Raw genomic sequence first — 12,445 nt, 5'->3', positions numbered from 1 at the left:
TCACTATAGTTTATCTTATAGCAGAATCTTTTTTTCTGGGTAGAAAACAGAGTTTCAGGAAAACAGAAATTTCAATTAAATTAAGTAAAGCTTCATTCAGAACCACGCAATTAGTGGAATAAATTAGTGGTTTCAATTAGCGTCCAAGTTTGTTCTTTTAATTTCAATATAAGCATTCAGAACATCAAAATTAGTGGTAGACCTTTTCAATTAGTAGAAAAAGTTATCAAACTTTTGACTTTTCCACTAATTATACTTCAAAATTTGCGGGAAATGTCATTTTGGCTTTTGATTATCTTCCGACAAGAGAAATTGTGGTTAGAAGCTACATATTAGGCTTTCTCTATGGATACAACTGATTAACCCTTTGAATAAGAAGACTAAGGAAGGAGCATATCAAAAATCTTAGGTCCACCGCGATGGGACTCAAATATGGCCGACTTAAATTCCGGTTTATCAGTGCCGTTCTAATTTTATTTAAAAAATATAAAACTATGATGTAGGGTATATAGACGTGGGGTAGACTCAATATTTTTTTTTTATTTTACGCTGTGAATAAATGTTGGTAGCTATTAAAATTGTTATAAAAATATATTATTATAATAAAAATAGATGTTTTAATAATTATTTATTAACACAAACATCCGATACGCTATTGACGCAGGTAAGTCAAAGTGACGTATCTAAATTCTTGACATCTAATCTTTGACAGGTAGTAAATAAAAGCAAAAATGCAAGAAAAAAATATATAATTAGTTAATTTAAGTGAATTTCATAAATGATCGGTTAACTACACGTATGTATATTACATAGTCACTTACTAGCGAAAAGTTGTTCCATTATTTCACTTGATTTTTGCCGAGATCTACCGCACTCTACACAACCAACTATTTTAGAGTCTTTTTCGATAAATCGCGATAGTGTCACTGTTAATTTAAGTTCTGCCACAATTTCCATCTAGATTTACTACCTTTATACAACTATCAGTAGAAGAATAAATAATAAATAACATAAAATAAGCTCCGTAATGACTGACAAATCCACAAAATTTCAAATCAAATTCAAATGTGTCAAATGAATCGTCAAACAGAACTGTCAAGGATCCCCACCCTAGAGTCCTTTTTCCGCCCACCATGCATGAATACATGGATAGCATTATGCTCCTTCCTTAGTGTTCTTATTCAAAGGATTAACCCAAGCTATTGCTAGGATTTTCTATTAATTTTAATTGTGTTTTTTAAACATTGTGAATGACAGTAAACTAAAAAGTATAAAGTGTATTTGAAACCACTAATTCATTCAACTAATTGCGAGGTTCTGAATAAAGCTTAAGTAATGCAAAACCTTCGTTTTAATAGGGGCCTTGTCTTTTTACTTTAAAGGGAGTTCTGCATATTGTGGCATATACTTGAAAGAAAAATGTAAAATGTTAAACCAAGCATTTATAAAATTTGTACAGCGATAAAATGACTATTAGACGACATACAAAAAATTATAGAAAATATTAAATGTAGTTTGTCCAATGAAAGGATACTTAACACTGACAGTTGTAGTTTGTCATTTTAATTGACGGGTAAATTGTATTGTGAACCGTTTTGCTATTATAGGGTAGACAATTTAAACTTAGTAAAAATAGTAAATTAGTTCCAAATAAAAAAATTAAATTAACAGAATATCCTAGCAACAGCCTGCGGTTGTTAGTTGTATCCATAGAGAAAATCTAATATTTAGCCTATAAAACAATCAACTTTTGATTTCTAACCACAATTTCTCTTGACGGATGACAATTAAAGGTCAAAATTACTTTCCTCGCAACTTTTGAAGTATAATTAGTGGAAAAGTTAAAACTTTTTCCACTAATTGAAGATTACCACCACTAATTTTGACATTGTGAATGATTACATTGATATTCGAGGAACAACCGTCTACGCTAATTGAAAATTGAAACCATTAATTCATTCCACTAATTGCGAGGTTCTGAATTTAGCTTTAATTTATTATTAAAATAAATTAAAACTGACCGATAAAATATAACTCATGCAATAAAAAATACTTATATTTTTAAATAAAATTTGTAGTAAATTTAAATAAAAGAGAATTCTTATTGATATACTATCTTCCATATCATATTACTCAAGAAAAGTCTCACGGTCTGTCACATTTCAAGTGAAGTAACAGAAATTATACAGACGATAAAATTATTGACCCACTCTTGTGTTCCTCTTCGACCAATAGAATGGCAGCCTCAAGTTTTCTCCCCCTAGGTACGGTAAATTAAGGTAAATTTGTCGGTCTAATAAAATTAAGATGGCGTTGGGATTGGATTTACGAGTCGAGACACCAGGGCCGGCTTAAATATAGCTGAAAAATTGTTAAAAACGCCGTAAATTTTATTCAATAGAGTGAATTAAAGCGATGTGGTTTATTGAGGTGGCAAAAATCGTTACAATTATTACTTTTAACAGGTCTTTTAAAAGTAGGTGTGAAGTATTTTGTATTGTTAGAAACTAAACTGCCTATAAATGTTCACACAACCTATGTTTTTACTACTAATAAATAGAATTATATAAGGATTCTCTCACTACCGGTTTCGGAGCCCTACTCCATCACCAGGTGAGCTTGGGCAGATCCACAAAATAACAACCACAGCGTAGAGATAGTTAATTCCGACTTGTCGGTAAGTATCGGTTAGATATTAAGTCCCGAACGAGAGATAGCGGCCTGCGTGCAATGGTAGTACTTTCGTACCACCGTGGCGAAACTATCCTTAGTAAAAGGATGGTAAAGGGCTTTTTTTCAGGCAAGCCAAATTACAAACTTAATATTTAACCGATACTTTCCGACAAGTCGGAATTAACTATCTCCGCGCTGTGGTTGTCATTTTGTGGATCTGCCCAAGCTCACCTGATGATGGAGTAGGGCTCCGAAACCGGTAGTGAGAGCAGGTTGATCCAAACACAGCGTAGAATTAAATTTCTATACCAGCAGTTAAGTGGCAAGAATCCTTATATAATTTTATTATATACCTATACTGCAAGAAATTAGTTTTCTATTTTACTACTAATACATGTTCCTTGGTATTGTTTGTCCAGTACTTGTAGTTTGTCTTGGCAAACTTTATTAATTTCATTGGCAATCGTGTGATAATAAATATGTCCTCCTAAAAAGACAAATATCAAGATCAAGAAATACTTAGACTAATATGCTACTATACATACTATAGACTAATATGCTAGTCATTTTCAGCTCATTTCTACTCAACCATTTCCAATTATGGTGTAGCCTCGCTGTCATATTTAGATAGTAGTTGAGCCCATTGTTGTCTATTGTTGGCTATGCGGGATCAAGTTATCCCTGCTAATTTCCTAATATCATGATCCCATATGCTAGTATCTTAAATATAATTATTATACATATAAGCTAATAAGCTTTTAAAAAAACTAAGATATTTTTTAGCTAACGAAATGCATTACTTACTTACAACAACTACTCGCTGACGAGTATTTGACAATCATCAGAAAATGATTACGCAGGGTGTTTACTTTCATGAGCTTTTCTGTGACTGAAAAGCCCGACACGTGATGTTATCTCTCTTCCGCACTTCGGATATTCAAAAATCTCATTGCTTTGTTGCCTCTTTACTTTTTGGTTGTCGTTGTTAACTGAGTTTACTATTCTCCATTACGTTCTATTATACCCTGCTTCCTCCCACTGATGCTTATTCTCTTTAAGTTTTCGTGGAAAATATCCTTGTATTGGGAGAGGGGCTTGGAACACCCTCAAAAAGAAATTTACGCTATCGACAGATGCGTACAATTTATATTAGATAGGAACTATCGAAAACAGAAAATTGCCATCCTATCCGATAGTCAAGCAGCACTAAACGCGATCAACTCAGTAACCATCAATTCAGTTGGTGAAAGAATGTCTAGAGAAGCTCAACAAATTAGGCAAAGAAAATAAAGTCTTCCTACTGTGGGTGCCTGCTCACCAAGGGATAGATAGAAGGCAATGAAAAAGCAAATGATCTAGCTAGGAAAGGAGCGAACACTCCACTAACTGGACCAGAACCGTTCTGTTTTTAAAACGGGAACCAACTGAAAGCGGAACTGAAGAATCTGGAAGACTCCATCCGTAACTTGGAATGGATGTCCTCCAACGGTCTAAGTTGAAAGTTCCTCAGAGTTTACGACCGAGAAAAATCAAAGGTTTTCTGTGATTTAAGTAAAAACAATCTTCGGATTGTCACGGAGTTTGTAACAGGACACTGTCTCTTTAACGAACACCTCAGTAGGCTGAAGCTAAGAAACAACGGCGAATGCAGATTCTGTGGAGAAAATGGGAAAACACCAGAACACCTTATCACTGAGTGCGCCGAGACGACGACCATTCGTGCCATCAACTTTGGTACGGCTGATGTCGAGGATGGAGAGCTGGCATCTGTGGAGCCGTTTAAGATACTGCAGTGGGACTCCGTGTTATATAGAAATCTATAATAGTATTCTATTATCCCTTTCTATCGGAGGACGGCGATAGTAGAGTTTATTGGCACTCTGTGCCGATATCGTTTTCGTTCGGCTGTTTTCGCGTATTTTTCGCTAGCGATACTATTAATCCTACAAACATTAGCAAATGAAGCGCCTGATACAAATTTTGGTGTTATTTTCGTCTTTGTTTATCGCACATTTAGATAATGTGGAAACATACTCCGGCGTGTAAACAGAGAACGCATAGAACGTTTGTTTACATGATAGATAACCTAACCAAAAATTAGTTTAAATATTAAAACATCTTCAGTAAAAAAAATTAAGAATCTTTATTATATCATTTTGATTAGCAAAATGAGAGTAAGGGCCGAACATTGGAACTTACTGTTAAACGTTTGCGAGAACAATCCGGAATTAATAACAAATAAATTTAATGGAACTGAAGGAATGCAATGCCTTATGGCAAAGTGTTTCGGTACAATTGAATAGTTTAGGATATAGTGAAAAAACCGTGGATGGTTGGCGAAAAGTAAGTAAGTATGTTATTATCCCGTCACAGACCTTTATTAATCTGGAAATAAGTTATAAATTAAGTGGTAAGAGTAATATTACAAACATATTTATTTTCAGACGCTTACTGATTTACTGATTGGAAATGCAAAACAAAATCAAAGGCTTCTGCCATAAAAATGGAGCAGCAACGAACTGGTGGTGGCCCCCCTCAGGTTCCTCCATTAACAACATTAGAGAAAAGAATTTTAAAAATTATGGGGAATAAGGCAATTTATGGTGACGAGATAGTGCCCGAGTTAGGATTTGGAAAAGTAAGTGCTACTTTATGTTAGTTGAAAAAAGTCACAAGGGCATTTACATATCATGTTCTTTAATTGGTTTGTTAATTAAAAAATTAATATAATTTTTTTAATAGGTTGAAATTCTCAAAAATATGGAGACTGATGCACCATCCACCAGTGCCACACGAACTCCCAGTACCCCATTAAATGTTGAGATTAATGCAGCATCCACCTGTGCCTCACTAACACCCAGTGTAAAAAGAAAGTTAGAGTACAAAAGCACCCATTCAGAAAGGTGCTATTCAGGCGAGCTCAATCGGCGACAGTTGAAATATTTGAAGACCGTTCATGTTTATTGTGTGTTTATTTCATAATTATTACCATATTATATATATTTTTTAAACAAAATATTGTTTATTTGGTACAGAAACAAATTATAATCTTCTAGCCTTTCCTCTTCTCCTGCTGCCATGATATTTATTATGTTAATTGGCAACATATTTAAATAACTGTCACACAAAATAGAGTTGTCAACAACTCAAAAACATAAACAACAAACAAAATCTTAGATTAGCAAATTCCTCTGAGACAAAATAGATAACTTAATCTAATAACCTTAAAAATGTCAAATATATTCTCAATACGCGTGCGCTACGTAGAATTCGATACCAATTGAAATGTAGAAATCAAGCGACCAAAATAATCGCATCTTATCGATATCGTTGCTGCACAGAGTGCCGATCCTATAGAATTCTGACGATATGTAGAATTCTACATGACACAGAGTCCCACTGCTGGCTTTTGTTAAAGTCTTGAGACTGTGTGATGAGTTATAACTCGTTATAACTCAAGAAAGGGGAACACACAATAGATCTGTAAGGTCGCGGTGATTAACTCCCCTCCTAAACATTCTACATTCCTCTTACCGTCTACTACTTAAGTTTTTTTTTAAAGAAAATCTTTCGGTAGGCAGTTTTCTTGCATCCTGCATACATGACCAGAACAGGAATTTAGTAATCATGACTTCAGCGCTCTTGTAGCTAGCTTTTTCGAGGACCGATGCGTTTGAGATATGGTGGTACCATTTGATTCTTATAGGTCTAATGATAACGAAATACAAAGGACTGTAACAACAAAAGAACTTCTTCTGTGACTGTGACTATAACAGTTATTTTTTGGATCATATTGTATTTATGACATAGTTTATTATTAAATATATTGAAATAATGGTAATATTAAAATAAATAAGTTTGCACTAATATGTAACTTTTAATACGTATTTCAGAAAATATCCATTTTACGATTTACTATTATCAGTATTATCAGATCCAAAACAAAGAATTCACTAATTTTTAAACACGTTTTAACCAGATAAAACAGGAAACTGTACCCGCACAAATACCCCTCTCACTAGCAAAATTTGTTTTTCAAGCGACAACTGAAGTGCATTGAAAACATCACATCGATCACAGCGTGATGACATTTTTTACAATTTTGTTCTGCGACTTTTATAGGGAACAGGGCAATTATTGCATTTTTAAAAAAAAATTATGAAAAAATTACAAAATTTATTTTGTGCTTACCTTTGTAGATTAAGAATCCTAATCAAGAATAGTATGTAGCCACCTGAAACACAAAAAAAAGTTATATTTAAATTTGATAAATCTCATAAATAACAATTATTTTTAGATAAAAAATAGGATAAACCTTATACAAATTTGTATTAGTTAAAATTTAAAAAAATATAAACAATTCTAAATTAGCCATTTAATAGTAATAATAAATTTAGATATTTTACACTATTGTAATATTTTTCAACTTAAAAATATACGACAAGAAAAATTAGGGATTCATATGACAGTGATAGTTATCTGTCTTCTAATTCAAAGGACAATTATTTTGTTTCTTTAACGCTTTTTGAATGTTGTCTGTCGAAATCATACCTGCAGATTCAAACTGCCATTAAAACTAAGAGGGTTGCCCTATACCACAAACCACTTTTCATTGATTGCCCTTTACAATGTTCAATTAAGGTAACAATAGTCGATACAACTGGACTGAAAAGCCTCTCGCAAAAGGACTCGCAGTTACTCTCTGCTAGAGTACAAACAAATATAGTAAACATATAGTAAACGCCACGAATGTTTGGGAGTGATTCATCGCTTGATGAAGTTAGAATCGACACGCGCGCTATCATTTTTACATTAAAAACGTAAATTTTTACCGCAGACGTAGGTTTTTAAAGGCCCGGTCTAATCATCTGCCTGCGCTCCTCTTACTTATTCTAAAATGTTAGCGTCATTGACAAAGACGATACTATATCGCGTTTCTTTGAATGATTCGTTTTTGTGCGTCAGTCCATTGGTGTGCTTGCAGTGCGACCAATGGGGCATTCCATTTTATATTTATAACCAAATATATGTTTTGACAAGACTTTGATAGTTAAAACAACAAATTACAATAGATTATATATTGATTATCATATGACTTGAAAAACCACGGCACTGGAATTAAGTTTTATGTGACCTTGAACAGATTAGTTCACATGGTAGCGACCGATGAATCACTCCCAAACATTCGTGCCGTTTACTATACCTACAAACTGCTACAAACAATATCAATATGATTTTTTAATGGCAGTGACATTACACACAACTGTTTCATAGGTATGTTGATAAGGACCAAACGCAAAGATATGCTTTTAATGCAAAATTTGCTCTAAATTGTTACAGTCTTCTTTAAAAGCGAATATCTCTAACAAAAATGAAGCTATTGAGATGAACAAAAAAACAAACAATCGAGAAAAGATGCAGTTATAAGCAGATTACAGTTGAGGGTTGGAACCTTTGGTGTTACACAGCAAAATAAAAACACTAAATCACCACAATACACCAAAACACTTTTACTTTTACACTGGACGCGCGTTTCGCTAACCATGTTAGCATCATCAACAGTTGTCATCATGTTAGCATCATCATCAGCAACCATGTTAGCAATCATAGCTCAAGAGTTTATTATCATCTGCTGATGATGCTGACATGGTTAGCGAAACGCGCGTCCAGTGTAAAAGTAAAAGTGTTTTGGTGTATTGTGGTGATTTAGTGTTTTTATTTTGTTATAAGCAGTTTTTAAATTCCTAAATTTGTTAAACCATTCCACAGGATGTTTCAAAATGTCGCCAAAATAACATTTTGTTTCTCCTCGAGATAGATAAGGACTTTAATTTTTAATTTAGAAAGATGCAAAAAAGTCAAATAATAATAGATACAAATTGTTTAAAAAATTAAAATCGGTCCACTAAAACAAAATATATTAATCTTAAAATACATCAAAATTTTAAGGTGTCTGTTTTTCATGCCGGTGAGTGTATATTGACAATACAGGGTGTCCCAGAAATAAGTGCAAATATTTTAAGGGGTGGTAGATCTCGATAAAAGAAACATATTTTCTCTTTATCGTTTTTCAAATGAGTCCAAAATAACGAAGTTATTTTACTTTAAAAATTAAAAAAAAATGATTTTTTGCTAAAATTTTAAGAACCACTGGATCTTTTCTGGATTTTCTTTCTTGTAAATTTAATCTAATACCTATGTTGCCATATTATCAAGAAATTATGTTTTTAACAAAAAACTAAAAAAATTTCCAAAATTTTTTTAAAAAAATTTCGAATTTTCAATTTTTTTTCCGCGAAAAAAAAAAACGTCATAGGCGTGTTTCTGGGGTTCAACTATACTACCAGTTAAAATACTTGCACTTATTTCTGGGACACCCTGTATAGCCAGTACGTCTTTTTGATCACCAAATTAAGATGCTTGCTTTATCTACAATGAAGATACAGAGGGATGAAAAATACCGTAAGTTGTTAAAATATACATATTCTAGAAAAAGAAGAACCCTCGCTATAATTTCTACATATCATTAAACCTAACATATATCTCCGTTTTTCCGGAGACTTTAACACAAGTCCAGTAAACTATATATTTTATATCCGCACACAGACAAGCCCTACGCTTTTCCATCAACGGCCACCGGCATTTCTATTTATTCTCTACGCTTTCCTCGTCATTCCTGCTCCATCTCTGGAAATCAAGACGATATTATTTTGCCCAGGAAGGAAACGCTGAAAGCCCTCGGCAGTTGTTGCTATGAAAAAAGGAGTAAAGTGCTACGTTAAAATTTTATGCTTGTGTGTGTTTGACAGGTCGACGTGTTCTTTTCGAAGTTTATACGGAAATAAAAAAATATTTTTTCCTGGTTGATATATGTTTGAATTTCTTTGATCAAGAAGATGTTCATATAGAAAAAAAAAGACTCAGAAGTCAGATTTAAAAGTTATATTGTAAATATGTATTGGTCTTGTATCGAATACTTGAAAGAAATATCCTAATATCTTTTTAATATCTGAATGCGAACCGGGATGTCAAATATTGCGGTTTTGTATGGGATTTTTATTTGGTAACTGATTCTGAGCTTAGATATACAGAGTGATGCCAACTCGTGGGAAATTTCCCGATTCGTGGGAAATTTCTAGATCAAAAGGGAAAAGGAAGATTTTAATCCAAAAAATATACACAGTGGTCCGAAGTGTATTCCGGAAACTTCGGCAGCATATTCTGCAGATAAAAATAGGTAAAAAGTTCGTATAAATGCATGTCCTAAAATGCTTAGTTTCGGAGATACAGAGTGTAGAAGTTTCATTTTTATTTCGATTTTTTCCAAATAATTTCCAAAGCAACGTCAATATTTAGATGAAAATTGGTGTCTGGGAGTTTTTTGACATGAGAAATTTGATTTTGATGTCAATATGACTCCTACTGGTAGAGGGTGCCACCTACATGTGTTTTAACTGTTTTGAAGCGTAATAACTTTTTGTCCGTACCTGTATAAAACTACTGAGGGAAAAAATATACATCTCTGTGATTTTTTACGTAAAAAATATCTCTTTGTAAAAATCCCTACGAGCAACCGTTCTCAAGATATTTAGAATGGAAATAGCCAATACATGCCATTATTAACGAAAAATAAACACGTTGAGTTAGATAGTTAGTTTTTTAAATTAATAATATTTTTTCTGCAAAAAAATGATGATAAAACAGTTTTTGTTGAACTACTTAACTTTTGGTACAAAAACATTTCAAATTTATGATCTCAGTCTAATAACTCTCTAGTCAACATGTTTAATTTATGTCAGTGATGACAGGCATTGATAATTTCGATTCCAAATATCTCGAAAGACCTTTTTTACGTAAAAAGCGTCGTTAATGTATATTTTTTTACTCAGCAGTTTTATACAGGTACGGACGAAAAGTTCTTACTCTTCAAACCAGTTAAAAAATATGTAGGTGGCGCCCTCTACTAGTAGGAGTTATATTGACATCAAAATCAAATTTCTCATATCAAAAAACTCCCAGACACCAATTTTAATCCAAATAATGACGTTACTGCAGAAATTATTTGGAAAAAATCGAAATAAAAATGAAACTTCTACACCCTGTATCTCCGAAACTAAGCATTTTTGGACATACATCTATACGAACATTTTTACTTATTTTTATCTGCAGAATATGCTGCCGCAGTTTCCGGAACACAGTTCGGACCACCCTGTATACAGGGTTGTTCACCACATAAGATTACGGAGTATTGTAGCTAATCGAGTAGATTTTTGCAAATTGTAAGTTTTGGGTTCGTTGAAGGATTATTAGAGCTACAATTTAAAAATATTTTTAGAAGAGACAGAGTGTCTCAAATAAATAAGAAATAACAAAGTTGTATTTTTTTAAATGGAACATCCTGTATATTATTACACTTTTAGTTTCTACGATTAAAATAAAAGTAAAGTAAGTTTCATTTCTCTAGGCGTATTTAAGTTCTTAAAACCAAATATTGTACTGAAGTATTTCTATTTACTAAATTTTGTGTTGCAATAATATAAATTATACTACCTTATACAGAGTCTCTAAAAATTTATTTAAATCATTACTAGCTTTAAACGGCAATAATTTGTTGAAATTAAATGGAACACCCTGTATATTTTATGAAAATCCGATACACAATAAAAGTGTCTATCAAGTTGTATTTTACCATATTTTACCTCTCTTTAAGTTTTCGTAGAAAATGCATTTTCTTATAATTTAGACCTCATTTATCAACATAGGTACCCATAAAGAGTACAGATACTAATATTGTCGATATACTTCGTTTATTTCATTAAAAATATTTATTTTTTATACAAGACGATAATGCAATTTTATCGTTGTGTATAAAACAATATTTTTTTTCCATAGCGAGTTACGTTTTAAAAAATATTCAGAAATTATTTCAAGGAATTTATTACGAGTAGAAAAAGTATTGTGCTGGGTTGGCGTTGGTTTCTATGTAATTTGACAAAGAAATAAAGCTGTCTCTTTAGTTGTCAGTTTTGAGTCAATATTTTTTAACTCTCTTTCGTGTCGATTGCTGATTGCTGAATTGGAGCCAGTTAATGGCTCAAAACGAAAGAAGTAAATTACCAACAGATATTCAGGCTGATTCGACAAACGCCATAATATCCAAACTACTTCCATTTAAATCCCGAATAACTTATGAAAAGGAATACACACATTTTCAAAAATGGAAGCAATTAAAAAACGTGCGAGAAGAAATAAAGTTTTTAACCTATCCTCGCTGTTAACGTATCATTTAATCTATCCTTGCGGTTAAAGTACTATTTTATCTACTATTTTTGATAGATATAAGGCAATTTTAACAGTTGCTATGGAAAAAAAATATATTAAAATTGATTTAGATAAAGACAGAGTTTAGTTTCTCATTCAGCAGCTTTCTATTAGTTAACGATTTTTTTTGTTTATCTGATCAACAAATAGAAATATTCAATGCTTTATACGTTGAAGATGCTTCCATTTAATATAAGCAACGACTTACAGAAAGGAAAACGGTAAAAACATAATGGTGCATGCACGACTGTAATGAACTAATAAAACAAAGTTGAAGGTTAGATTGGTCCATTAATTTTAATTTGGGTTCGAGCAACATGTAATTTATTGTTCGCTGTTAATGCCCAGCGACGTTGCCAAGTGTCGGAAAAAACAAATTTTTGATGCTAATCCAAAATATACTATGTATTTTACTGCTTATTAATGAAAACATTTATTCACTTTTCTAGCA

The 12,445-nt window shown here is 32.5% G+C and overlaps 1 protein-coding gene across 1 annotated transcript in view; it reads right to left on the bottom strand.

Annotated features, from left to right (window-relative positions):
- The window catches only part of LOC115876994 (ecdysone receptor-like), a 924,397-nt gene that overhangs the window by 688,185 nt on the left and 223,767 nt on the right, over positions 1 to 12,445 (bottom strand). Inside the window, exon 3 of the mRNA XM_030893049.1 lies at positions 6,865 to 6,907. The gene's annotated coding sequence lies outside the window, so the exon portion shown is untranslated. The remainder of the gene's footprint in view (positions 1 to 6,864; positions 6,908 to 12,445) is intronic.

Source organism: Sitophilus oryzae, unplaced genomic scaffold, assembly GCF_002938485.1.
Source record: "Sitophilus oryzae breed Bouriz unplaced genomic scaffold, Soryzae_2.0 scaffold_1441_pilon_pilon, whole genome shotgun sequence".
Lineage (NCBI taxonomy): Eukaryota > Metazoa > Arthropoda > Insecta > Coleoptera > Curculionidae > Sitophilus > Sitophilus oryzae.
The sequence above is the reverse complement of the archived record's forward strand: the minus strand, read 5'-3'. Positions and strand labels throughout refer to the sequence as shown.